Source organism: Rhinolophus sinicus, chromosome 14, assembly GCF_057876585.1.
Source record: "Rhinolophus sinicus isolate RSI-liver-muscle chromosome 14, RSI-T2T, whole genome shotgun sequence".
Taxonomy (NCBI): Eukaryota; Metazoa; Chordata; class Mammalia; order Chiroptera; family Rhinolophidae; genus Rhinolophus; species Rhinolophus sinicus.
In genome coordinates this window covers 70,639,947-70,652,632 of record NC_142514.1, presented here as the reverse complement: position 1 = coordinate 70,652,632, position 12,686 = coordinate 70,639,947, and positions in this window count along the sequence as shown.

Here is a 12,686-nt window from a genome sequence, read left to right as displayed (position 1 = left end):
GGTTATTCTGATACAGGTGGTCTGCAGCCAGACTTTGAGAAACACTATTTAAAGTAGGAAGATCTTGGCTAGGATGTTTCAGAAAAAATCTGGATATCTCTTCTTTACCTACCTAGTTAACTCATTAATTTGCTCATGGTTGCATAATCTATTTGTGCTGGACTCAGCTGGGACACGGGGAAGGCTGAACCGGATTTCTCTCTCTTTCTCCATGTAGTTTCAGGTCCTCTTTCTCTGTACGGGGCCGCTCTATGTGGCTTCTTTCCATGTGGTCTCTGCAGCAGGGTAGCCAGACGTCTTAGACGGTGCTATAAGGCTCCCAATAGCACAAAATGGAAGCTGCTAGGCCTCCTTACAGTTGAGGCCTGGAACTGGCACAGTGTTACTTTTGCTACATGCTGTTGGTTCAAGCAAGTCACAGGCTTAGCCCAGATTTAAGGGAAAGGGACTATACAAGTCTGAGTCTGTGAACACTGGGAAACGTAGTTCAGTAGGGGTTATAATGTAACAGACTGACAGGGAAAGTAAGGAAAAAATATGATAAAGCTGGAGATGCTGGGAGCAGGGATGTGTTCGGTTAGGATATAATATGCATACCACAAGGCATGCTCACTTTTTAAAGGTGAACTACAAATTGGGCTCTGAGCATATTCCAGCAGCCAAGATCAGTTAGGATTAAATGAGTTAATAAAGAATTCTAAGCAGCCCTGATACACAATAAGATATCATTATTAATATAATGAATCACAATAATAATAATTATTGCAGTAGTCCAAGTGATAATGGAAACAGGAATAATACAGATGGAAATAAGATACCAAAAAAAAAAGAAGAGAAAAGAAAAAAAGATTTGGCTTCTAATTAGATGTGAAAAATAAGAGAGAGAATTATCATTAATTTTATTAGATATAGAACGGCATTTGAATTATGTAGAAAGCTGTCCTTATTTTTTTAGAGATGTATACTGAAGTAATAGGGATTAGCCATCAGGATTGCTATAATTTACTTGAAATGCTTTAGCAAAAAATATACAACAAATAAATATGGTAAAATACTAATAACTGTTAAAATGAAATGATTGATCATTGTTAGTTTATTATACTGTCTTCTCTGCTTGTCTCATATTTGAAATGCCTAGTACTAGTAAAAAGTAAAATAAACAAACACACCCAATGTTTATTAATTGCCTTCTACTTCTAGGTTCTGTTTTATGGGCTTGTGAACATCAGCAAATAGAATAGACCAAAATCACACTATAGCAGAGAAAGACAGACAATAAATAATAAAGAAAATAAATAAGAACAACTACTGCATGTAAGAGGTGCTAAGAGCTATGGAAAAATAGAGCAGGATTAAAAAGAGTGCGAGTGCAAAGATGGGAAACAAACACAATTTTAAACATAGTGGTCAAGGTCAGCATCATTGAAAAGGACACAGCTGAACAAAGATTTGAAGCATATGAGGGAGTTTTTCATACCGCGTTTCCCCGAAAATAGGACCTAGCCGGACCATCAGCTCTAATGAGTCTTTTGGAGCAAAAATTAATATAAGACCCGGTCTTATTATTATATTATAAGACCGGGTCTTATATAATTATAATAATTTTATTAATTATTTTAATTATTTTAATTTGTATTTATTATTTTAGTATAAGACCGGGTCTTATATAACATACCGTAACATAACATAACATAACATAACATAACATAACATAACATAACATAACATAACATAACATAACACTGGGTCTTATATTAATCTTTGCTCCAAAAGACGCATTAGAGCTGGTGGTCCGGCTAGGTCTTATTTTCAGGGAAACACGGCACCTATACCTGGAAAGAGCATGTGAGGCAGAGAAAACAGCCAGTGCAAAGGCATGGGTGTACCTGTGTTCACATTCTACAAACAGCAAGGAGGCCAATGTGAGGGAAGCAGAGCGAGCCAGCAGGGGAGCAACAAGGTAATTGGGAAAGTGATGGGGGCCCCAGGTCACATACAGCTTGGGGGGCCACTGCAAGAAATTTGGCTTTTAAGTGAATGAAATAGGCAGCTGCCAGAGTATTTGATCAGAGGAATGACAAGACCGGAATTTTGTTTGTAAAGGGTCACTATGGCATCTGGGTTGAAAAGGGACAACAGGGAGAAGGATGGAGGCAAGGAGACAAGAGGCAGCCGCAGTAATCCAAGTGACTAACGATGGTCTTTGAATCAGCATCGTACAACTCCATGTGAAAATTACAACTATAAATGTTCCAAGAGAAAACATAGGGGGAAAAATGGCACTGCCTTGGCATAGGCAAAGCTTTCTTAGACAGGACGACACAAAGAAATTTACCAAAAATTAGAAATCTGATAAATTTTACTTCATCAAAATTTCAAATCTCAGTTTATCAAAATATGTCATTAAGAAAGTAAAAATGCAAACTACGAACTGGGAGAAAATATTCACAGTACATATATTTGATAAAGGACTCCTATTCAGAGTACTACAAGTCAAGTTAAACAAAACGTAAATACAGGCAAAAAAAGGAAACCATTATTTCATAAACAAGATATTCACATGGCCAATAAACTTCTGAAAATGTGCTTTCTCAGCATCATTAGTCATCAGAAAAACTCTAAAGAAAACTGCAGTAAGAAACCAATGCAGACCCACCAGAATGACCAATATTTAAAAGACGGGACTCCATAACTCCCTTTTAAAGTTGTATAGCCCTTTAGTAGTGCCCAGGGGGACTTAGGGGGACTAAGAAGACAGGGGGTGAAGCAGAAGGGAGGCCTGGTTTACTCCGTTAGTAGGTACCGGCAAGAATGGGGAGTAACTGGCACTACTGTACAATGTGTGTGGGCATGTAATGTGGTTTAACTACTTCGGAAAACTGGCAGTTTTTTAATAAAGTTAAATATATACCTACCTTATAACCCAGCAATTCCACTCCTAGATATATACCTAAGAGAAATGCATATGTCAGCAAAAGACAAATGATAATAGTAGTTTTATTATAGCAGATTTATTTATAATGGCCCAAATCAGGAAACAACCTAGTTGTCTATCAACAGAATGAATAAACAACTGTGGTATATTCATACAGTGGAATACTACTTAGCAATAAAAAAGAACAAACTACTTATACATGCAACAACATGGATGAAAACATGGCTAAAACCCTTGTGGATGAAAGAAGCACATGACAAAGACAGTATATACTGTATTATCCCCTTTATATGAAATTCAAGAATAGGCAAAGGTAATCTTTGATGGTAGAAAGGAGAAAATGGGCTGTGCTTGGGTTGGGGCGGCTAGAAAGGGGCCCAAGGAAACGTTCTGAGGTGATATATCTTGACCTGAGTGTTGATGTATACACTTGCCAAAAATCAGGTTTGTGCAGTTTATAAATTATATCCTAATAAAGTACTGTAAATATAAAAAGGAATGATTCCTAATTCCCTTTAAAGTTGTCCAGCATTTCAGTCAAGTGGTTTGCATGTGCCTGCTTGAGCTGGCATAGTGGCCTTAAGGAAATTGAGGGGACAGAAGGGAGTCCACTCCTGCCCCATTTAGGGAAGAAAACCAAGAGGGTGTAATGTCTCTAAAGTCAAGTGAAGAAAACATTTCAAGGAGAAGGGAGTGAGCAATTGTGTGAAATACTGCCAGGAGGTCAAGTCGATTTGGACTGAAGATTGACTATCAGATTTTACAATGGAGAGGTCAGTTACTAGTGACCTTGATAAAAACAGTGGCAGAAGGGTAGTGGAGGTGAAGCTTTACTAGAGTAGGTTTAAAAGAGAATGGGAGGAGACAAATTAGATACGATGAATATAGATGTCGTGCGGGGGACCCTGCTTGCTGCGCCATTTGTCGTGCGGGCTCCCGCTCCCCATACAAGAACGCAGGATATGGTGAGGCCAAAAAGGAACACCCACGGAGCCATAGGTAGGGGAGTCATACCACTATATTCTCGCTGGCGGCACTATACTCTCACTGGAGGCTGGATCCACACTGTCCGCAAACCGCCATCCACGCTTGCCAGCCCAGCCACCATCTTCTTGCTAGCCCCCATTCTTTCTCTCTTCTCTCTGCTAGCATAGCCACAGCGGTTATATTAGTGACCAATGGCTCACTGGTTACAGCTGACAGCCAACTAGCCACAGCTGATGGCCATCCCATCACAGTTGATGGCCATTTACTACCTGAGCCAGCACCTGTCTATGTGAGGCTGAGAGCCTGGAAACTACTTTCTGGGGCTCCGCCCCCACACTCCACCCCTACAGGCTCTCGCCTCACAACCTACGCGACAAGCGTCTTCCGCGAGGGGCCCTGTGCGAGGAGCCTGGAGGTGAATGCAATATCCTGGACATAGCCAGGCTCTCTGGGCACAGCCAGGGTTTCTCAGGGCACCACCAGTACTTCTAGGCACGGCCAGACTTCCTGGACTTCTTAGGGTACCACCTGTCTTCCCGGACACAGCCAGGGTTTCTCAGGGCACCACCAGTACTTCTGGGCACGGCCAGACTTCCTGGACTTCTTAGGGTATCACTACTTTCCCCGGGCACAGCCAGGATTTCTCAGGGCACTGCCACTCTCTCTGGGAACAGCCCGACTTCCTGGGCACAGCCAGGGCATCTTCAGGGCACAGCCAGACTTCCTGGACTCAGCCAGGGTTCTCAGGGCACTGCCACTCTCTCTGGGAACAGCCCGACTTCCTGGGCACAGCCAGGGCATCTTCAGGGCACAGCCAGACTTCCTGGACTCAGCCAGGGTTCTCAGGGCACTGCCACTCTCTCTGGGAACAGCCCGACTTCCTGGACACAGCCAGGGCTCTCAAGGCACTGCCACTCTCTCTGGGCCTCTCAGGGTACCCTGCTGGACCAACAGCGACTCACAATCAAGGTGCTTACATATTCTCAATGGCGGCCAGTCAAGACAAAAGCAAATATCCCCCAGTTCCACTACATGGTGGTATGTTCCCAAATAAACAGTTAAGTTGTCCATTAAATTAGGGATGGAAGGCAATTCCCCATAGTCCATAGTCATTCGCCAGGGCTGTCCTGGGGGTGAGGGATGACCTTGACCTCACCCTTATCTCCCACGGAGCAAGCGTTACCTCCTGGGACTATAAGTCCTGCATCCGGGCTGCCTGAGCAGGAACTTCCCCGGCCCACAGGGCTGCAATGACCTTTGCTTTCTCCGGCCTGTGCTGGTTGGGGAACCGTCCACATCTTTCCACCTCTCCACGGGGCTCCATCTCTCCAACAGCTGCATGGCTTTTCCTGTGCTGGTGGGAGAAACGTCCACATCCTCCCACCCCTCCACAGGGGTCCAGCTCTCCGGGAGCTGCTCCTCCTGGTCTTCCTGAGACTGAGTGTTCATACACACAGACTGCTCCACCGTCCTTTGGAGAGCTTTGGCTGGCACCATACCCTGCTCGCTGCACCATTTGTCACGCAGGAGACCCTGCTCGCTGCGCCATTTGTCGTGCGGGCTCCCGCTCCCCATACAAGAACGCAGGATATGGTGAGGCCAAAAAGGAACACCCACGGAGCCATAGGTAGGGGAGTCATACCACTATATTCTTTCTGGCGGCACTATACTCTCACTGGAGGCTGGATCCACACTGTCCGCAAACCGCCATCCACGCTTGCCAGCCCAGCCGCCATCTTCTTGCTAGCCCCCATTCTTTCTCTCTTCTCTCTGCTAGCATAGCCCCAGCAGTTATATTAGTGACCAATGGCTCACTGGTTACAGCTGACAGCCAACTAGCCACAGCTGATGGCCACCCCATCACAGTTGATGGCCATTTACTACCTGAGCCAGCACCTGTCTATGTGAGGCTGCGAGCCTGGAAACTACTTTCTGGGGCTCTGCCCCCACAATAGACAACCTTTCTGATTTTCTGACTGTTCAGTGCTGTGTTCTCAGTGCCTAGCATAATGCCTGGCATATATTTACGAGATGTTCAAAAATATTTATGTTGCATGGTTTGATTATAGGAATAACCCTAAATCCACTCTAAGCATCACTCTCAAACATATGTAGTTTAGTTATTGATAGTAATAAGTTATTCATAACACATCTCATAGGTAAGCCTCTTTACCACACTAAAACATTTGTGTAGTCCGAATTTTCCATAGCTGGTGACACCATTATTCTAGCTACTATCGTTGGATCCAAAACATTTCTTGCTAGAACCTTGCTAAGAAGATTAAGGATTGCATGAGATATTTAATAAGTTAAAGAAGCGAATTCTGCAGATAAGATAAAATAGGCCAATCTAGTGATTTCCTACAGAAAGAAAAATTACTTGATATTTGTTTCAGTCACTCTTAAAATTGTGTGGGGACAGAGTCCCAGAGAGCAGTTTCCAGGCTCTCGGCCTCACGTGTAAAGGTGCTGGCTCGGGTAGTAGATGGTCATCAGCTGTGGCTAGTTGCCCGTCAACTGTTACCAGTTAGCCATTAGCCACTGATATAACTGCCGCGGCTGCACTGGTTGGGGAGTCCAGTCAAGAGTCGAGTCGGTTGGTGGGTTGGCAGACAGAGAAGTGGACAGCAGGTTGCGGGTCGTGTGACTCCATCCTTCAGTGAGACTACAGTGGTATGACTCCCCTACCTATGGCTCCGTGGGTGTTCCTTTTTGGCCTCACCATATCCTGTGTTTTTATGTGGAGAGCGGGACTAGAGACCCCACAGGCCGCCTCGCACGGCACATGAAGCAGCAAGCAGGATCTCCCGCACGACAGATTGTTTTTGGCTTTTTGATAGGCAGGAAAAATGTTCCTTTCCACAGGACAGACACAGAGTAACCCTTTGTCATGCAGGGAGTCATCAGGCGGGGTCTCAGCTCCCACTCCCCACATAAGAATGCAGGACATGGTAAGGCCAAAAAGGAACACCCACGGAGCCATAGATAGGGGAGTCATACCACTATAGTCTCGCTGGCAGCTGGGCTGGAGACACAGGAAGCAAACATCTGCCAGCACCCCAGCAAGGGGTCTTCCTGCACCAGTCTCGCTTGCTAGCTGCAAACCGCTCTTGCTAGCTCAGCCACCATCTTCTTGCTAGGCCCCCCATTTTCTGCTAGCGTAGCCACAGCAGTTATATTAGTGGCCAATGGCTCACTGGTTACAGCTGATGGCCAACTAGCCACAGCTGATGGCCATCCAAGCACAGTTGATGGCCATTTACTACCTGAGCCAGCACCTTTCCACGTGAGGCCGAGAGCCTGGAAACTGCACTCCTGGCTCTGTCCCCACACCCTTCCTTTCACCCTTGAGCCAGTGTTCACAGAATGGTTGAGGACAAAGTGGGCAAGGATTTCAACAAGAGGCAAAATCCCTTGAGTGAGGATTGAGCTAGAGAACAAAATCACTAGGACTAAATGGCAGTCCTGGTCAGGAACGAAGAGTGAGCTCCATCAGGAGGGTGACTGCGACCATGTCCTCCACCAACAATGTATCCTTAGTAACTAGCTCAATGCCTGGCATGTGGTAGGCACTCACAAGGAACAGATGAGATCAAAGCGTTAGGAGCTTGGTCAGATGGGGATGATAAGGCCAAGACATCTTTTTTAGGAGTTAAGACATAATGAATGGGAAGTTGGGATGAGCCTTGGTTAATGGGATTTATGGGCAGAGGTCAGAGCCCAGGTGAGATAAATCTGTGTTGGGGCCTCAGAGCTGCAGGGTTAGCTCCCAGTGGGTCTTGCTATTCAGTCTCTAGTCCTTTTATTTAGAGATGCTCAGATCTGCCGCTGTGGGACTGGGTGGAACCAGAACAGTTTACATAAGCCCCAATCACTCATGCTCTTGCTAGACGGTTGAATAATGATTCCTTTTAGCCAAAGAAGTTGCTTTATTGGAATGGTCCTAATAACTGGACCAATGAACAAATTTTGACACATCATCAGGGTATTCCCAGCAAACACTGAAAGGCAGATTTTTAAATGCCCACTCCACCCATAGCTCCTGTTTACTACACTAGATCATGTGACCCCTCCACTCTCTCCTCACCTCTGCCATTACTGATTGGACCCAGCTGCTTTGAACAGCTGCTCGAAGCTGGGCCCATCAGATTCCCTCTGCCAGGAATATGGAATTGGTGGTGGGGAAACCTCTGAGGACAGGGCACAAATTGAATGCACTGTCTTTTGGGATAAGAAATATTCTAAGTGCTTTATAATTTTCTATCTGAGATGAAATTGTTTTTAATATCATAAATTGAAATAGGTCTAGGATACTTATAAGCTGTTCTTCAATTCTTTAGATAATTGGCTCAACTGTAAAATCTAGTAAATATCATTATTTGTAGTTTAGTTGAGCTACAGAAGGAAAATGAAAAAACGACCTTCCATTTGAATAAAATTGAGTATATTCCAAAGAGGAGGATCCTTTAGGATAGCCATTCTCAAACTTTTTGACCATCACTCATAGTAAGAAATACATTTTCCATTGCAACACACACAAATTGAAACACAAGTTTTACAAAACTATATTAATCCTTTTTGTTTTAGAAGATTTTTATAAGTTTATTTGATCCAAAACTGACAATTGCTGGGAAGCAAGAGCTCAGATGTTCCCTATATTAATCTTTAATACGTATGTCACACCCTGATATTTTCTATACTATTTTCTGTTTTTAAAATGCTGGTCACAACACATCAAATTGGTTTCACAACTCACTAATGAGTTGTGTCCTCAATTTTGAATAACACTGCTCTAGGTATATGTCTTAGTCTGTTTGGGCCGCTTTAACAAAATACCATAAACTGAACAGCTTATAAACAATATAAACTTATTTCTCACAGTTCTGGTGGCTGGTAAGCCCAAGATCAAGGCACTGGAAAATTCGGTGTCTGGTGAGGGCCCGCTTTCTACAGACAGTGGTCTTTTCAAAAATAGTGGAAATGGGCAAGGGGTGTTTCTTATAAAAGCACTAATCCCATTCACAAAGGCTCTGCCCTTAGGACCTAATCACCTCCCAAAGCCCCCACTGCCTAATACCATCACTTTTGGGGTTAGGATTTCAACATATGAATTTGTGGGGACATAAACATTTAGTCCATTGCAGTGTCATCGGCAGGATAATAGTTCAGCAGACCTGTCCCCAACAAACATCAACTACAAAAAGAGGAGCCAAAAGATTAAACAAAATGAAAGGAATTAACTCAGTTTCACTGACAAAATGTTGCAACTCCAAAAAGGAGTAACAAAGCAATAGGAGCCTGGAGAACACATCTACAACAGGGGAATCTAAGAAAACCCCAAACCACAGACAGCGAAGATTAGATGCATCATGTCTATTTTGAAAGAGATAAATGTTATATTGAAGGCCCTCAAAGGCTATAACAGGCTAGGCACTCTGGTAAATGCTGAATGAACTAAAAATAGTAGTGAAAACTACCTAGCATTTAACAAGACTCACAGAATCCTCGAGGCCAGTAAAGCCAAAGCATAGTGGAGGAAAAACAAGACATTGGATACCCCTCACCCCCACCCACGGAGCAGGAGACCAGAGGCCCTACTGGACGAGCCCTGAGTTAGGAATGGGGTTTTGGCTGCTGAGAGCCACGGTCCTGGGGCTACGAGCAGGGCTTGGAAGGGAGTGGGCCCCACCACACACTAGCCATGTGAATTTCAAACATCTCTAAACATCTGTTTCCCCACATAAAAAGTCAGAGTCACTGTGTTGTGACTACAGGGTGGTTCTCATAGTTAAATGAGATAATGCGTTTAAAAATTAGGCAAAGTTCCTGACACATAGTAAACATTCAAAAAACTAGCTCTATTATTTCTGAATCAGTCACAAAATAGACAGTGAGGTCTGGTGTTCAAGTGCAAATGGGGTGGGAAGCAAAGGAGGAGCTAAGATAGGAAAACAAGAAGGTCCAGGATTCAAAAAGTCAGTGACTCAGGGATGGAAGCTTTCATGAGAATCAAAGGTTTAGGGAGCATTTCCCAGAATAGAGATGTGTTTCTGTTCTGGAAAGACAAAAGAAGCCTTGCAGGACATTTGGTCCTGTCTAAAATATCCACAGAGACATTTGGCCCACACTAAAAGGTCCTTGAAATGTGGTCCTGTCCGAAACATTCATGGAGACAGTTGGTGCACACCAAATGGTCCTTGATGTTTGGTCCTGTCCAAAATGTCCATGCTTAAGAAAACGTCCCTGGGTTCAAAGAGCCCATAATGTTTACTTCTACTTTGGGTTCATAGGATGAATACAGAAAAAATACTATCATGTTTTCTTGGTCCAATAATTATATTGTTGCTGTACTGCCAACAATAACCCTTCTTACCTTGGTAACCTAGCTGGTAATGGCACACGGGGTCAGGTAGGTGGCTCACGGTTCAAATCTTACAGGAGAGCGGGATTTGTATTAACTATGGACAAAATGTTGCCATGGATGTTTTGGATAGGAACAAATGTCTGCTAATCCAAAACAAATGTCCACAATAATTAATTACCGTATTATCCCATCTTAAGATTTCACTTGGGACGTTACAATCAATAAAGTTGAACACACACACACAATATGTGTGAAGAGAACTAAAAAATAGATTTGTGAAACAGTTCCACAATTAAATACTATATGTGCTTATGTTTCAGAAAATTTTCACAGTCTAACAAAACTTGCCCTCTACTAGGGGTTTTCTAAAAACAATAACAAAAGCTCACACCCTGTTCTTTCACTGGCTCTGTTATTTCTCCTTCAGAAGAAAACTGCATCTTACTCACCTTAGAACTCACAGGCACATCGTAGAGGCTCTACTAAATAAATGTTTATTTAATAAACCCAAAATGTGTTCCAGAAAATCTTATTTCTGACTATAATACATACCTCAAAATGCAGTTAGCACAGAAAGATATAAAGGGATAAATTATAGTCATACAATGGAATACTACTTAGCAATAAAAAAGGAGCTACTGATGCATGTAACAACATGAATGAATCTCAAACGCATTATTAAAAAATCTAAAGGACATATACTATTTGTATATGATTTCATTCTGGAAAAGACAAAACTATAAGGACAGAAAACAAATCAGTGGTAGACAGGATAGGGGAAGGAGACTGATTACAAAGAGGCAGATGAAAAGTTTGGGCTGATGGAAATATCCCATATCTTCATTGTGGTGCTGGTTACACGACCATATACTTTTGTAAACATTCATAAAATTGCATATGTAAAGGGGTGCATTTTACTGTACATAAATTATGCCTCAATAAGCCTGAATAAAAAATAAAGGAAGTTCTAAAGATCATGATATACGCGTATGACACTCTTTGGTAATTTACTTAAAATACACCTATTAATTTCGAGATGACTATCAGAGTATTTCACAGAAGTCATGAAAGCAAGTTTCCTGCTATTAACAAAGTCCAAAACATCATTTAACTATAGCATCTCAATGATACAGATCAACCTAATTATTCACTTGCTATTGTTCTGTGAGTAACATATTGTATAAGCCTGAAAAGGGGGTGAGACATGAGATATGGGCCTTAGTGTGGAAGAATCACATGGAGCTGTAAAGTAGAAAGGGGTGAAATGTGAGACTCGCTGTATGAAAGGTATTTAGTTTAATTATCTTTAGCTGTACCAGATCTGAATGATAAAAATATCTTACTTTCTCAAGGTATATAAAAAGTATCCAGCAATTAGATAGCTGCTTATCTTCATGGACCACTTTCTTGCTTGATTATCTCTGTCTCGGCTCATATCCCTGAGGGTTGTTATATGCTGGCTTTCATATCTCCACATTCATTCATTCAGTTTTTCATTCATTTAATAATTGTTTAACAGACACCTATATATGCCAGACACTGGAAATGCAGCGGTGAGTAAAACACATGAGCGCTCCACCTTTTGCCTTATATTCTAGTGATGAGAGAGACCAAAAAATGTGGATGATAAGTCTTAGGGAAAAATAGAACAGGGTAATAGGGTGTGGAATGACTTTAGAGGTGGGCAGTGGGTGGCAGAATACTTTAGATAGAGTGGTGAGGGGATCTGAGGAGACAACATTTGCACTGACAACTCTGGGAAGTGAATGATGAATGACAAGGAGGCAGCCACAAGAAGAGATCTGTGGAAAGAGTATTCCAGGCAGGCAAAGGGAACAAAAAGAGCAAAGGCCTGAGATAGAAATGCATTTGGCATCAAATATGGTCAGAATGCAGTGAGTAAGCTAAGAGTGTTAGCAGATGAGTCCACAAAGCTGGCCTTGCAAAGGAGTTTCAGTTTTATTCTAATGGCAATGGGAAATTATCAGAGGGTTTTAAGTAGGGCAGTGATGTGATTTTCTTTGAAAAAGTCTCTTTGGCTTCTCGAGTGGCAAGAAGATAAACTTGGAGAACAGTCAGATGGCCATTGCAGTCATCTGGCAAGAGATGAGCGTGGCTTGGATCAAGGTGGTAGCAGTCTGGTGAGAAGAGGGTTGATTCAGGTACCACTTTGCAGAGAGGGCTAACAAGACTTGTTGATGGATTGGACAGGGTGATGAGAGAAAGCACTGGGTGCTTTGGGATGCTTTACTCAAGATCGAGAAGACTGGAGTAGGAAAAAATTCTGGAGGGGGACCAATAATTCTGTTTTGGTCTTGTTATTTTTGAAATGCACTAAGAGATAGAAGTGGAGACGTAGAAGGCAGTTAAATATTCAAGCGTGGAGATCCAGGGAGAGAT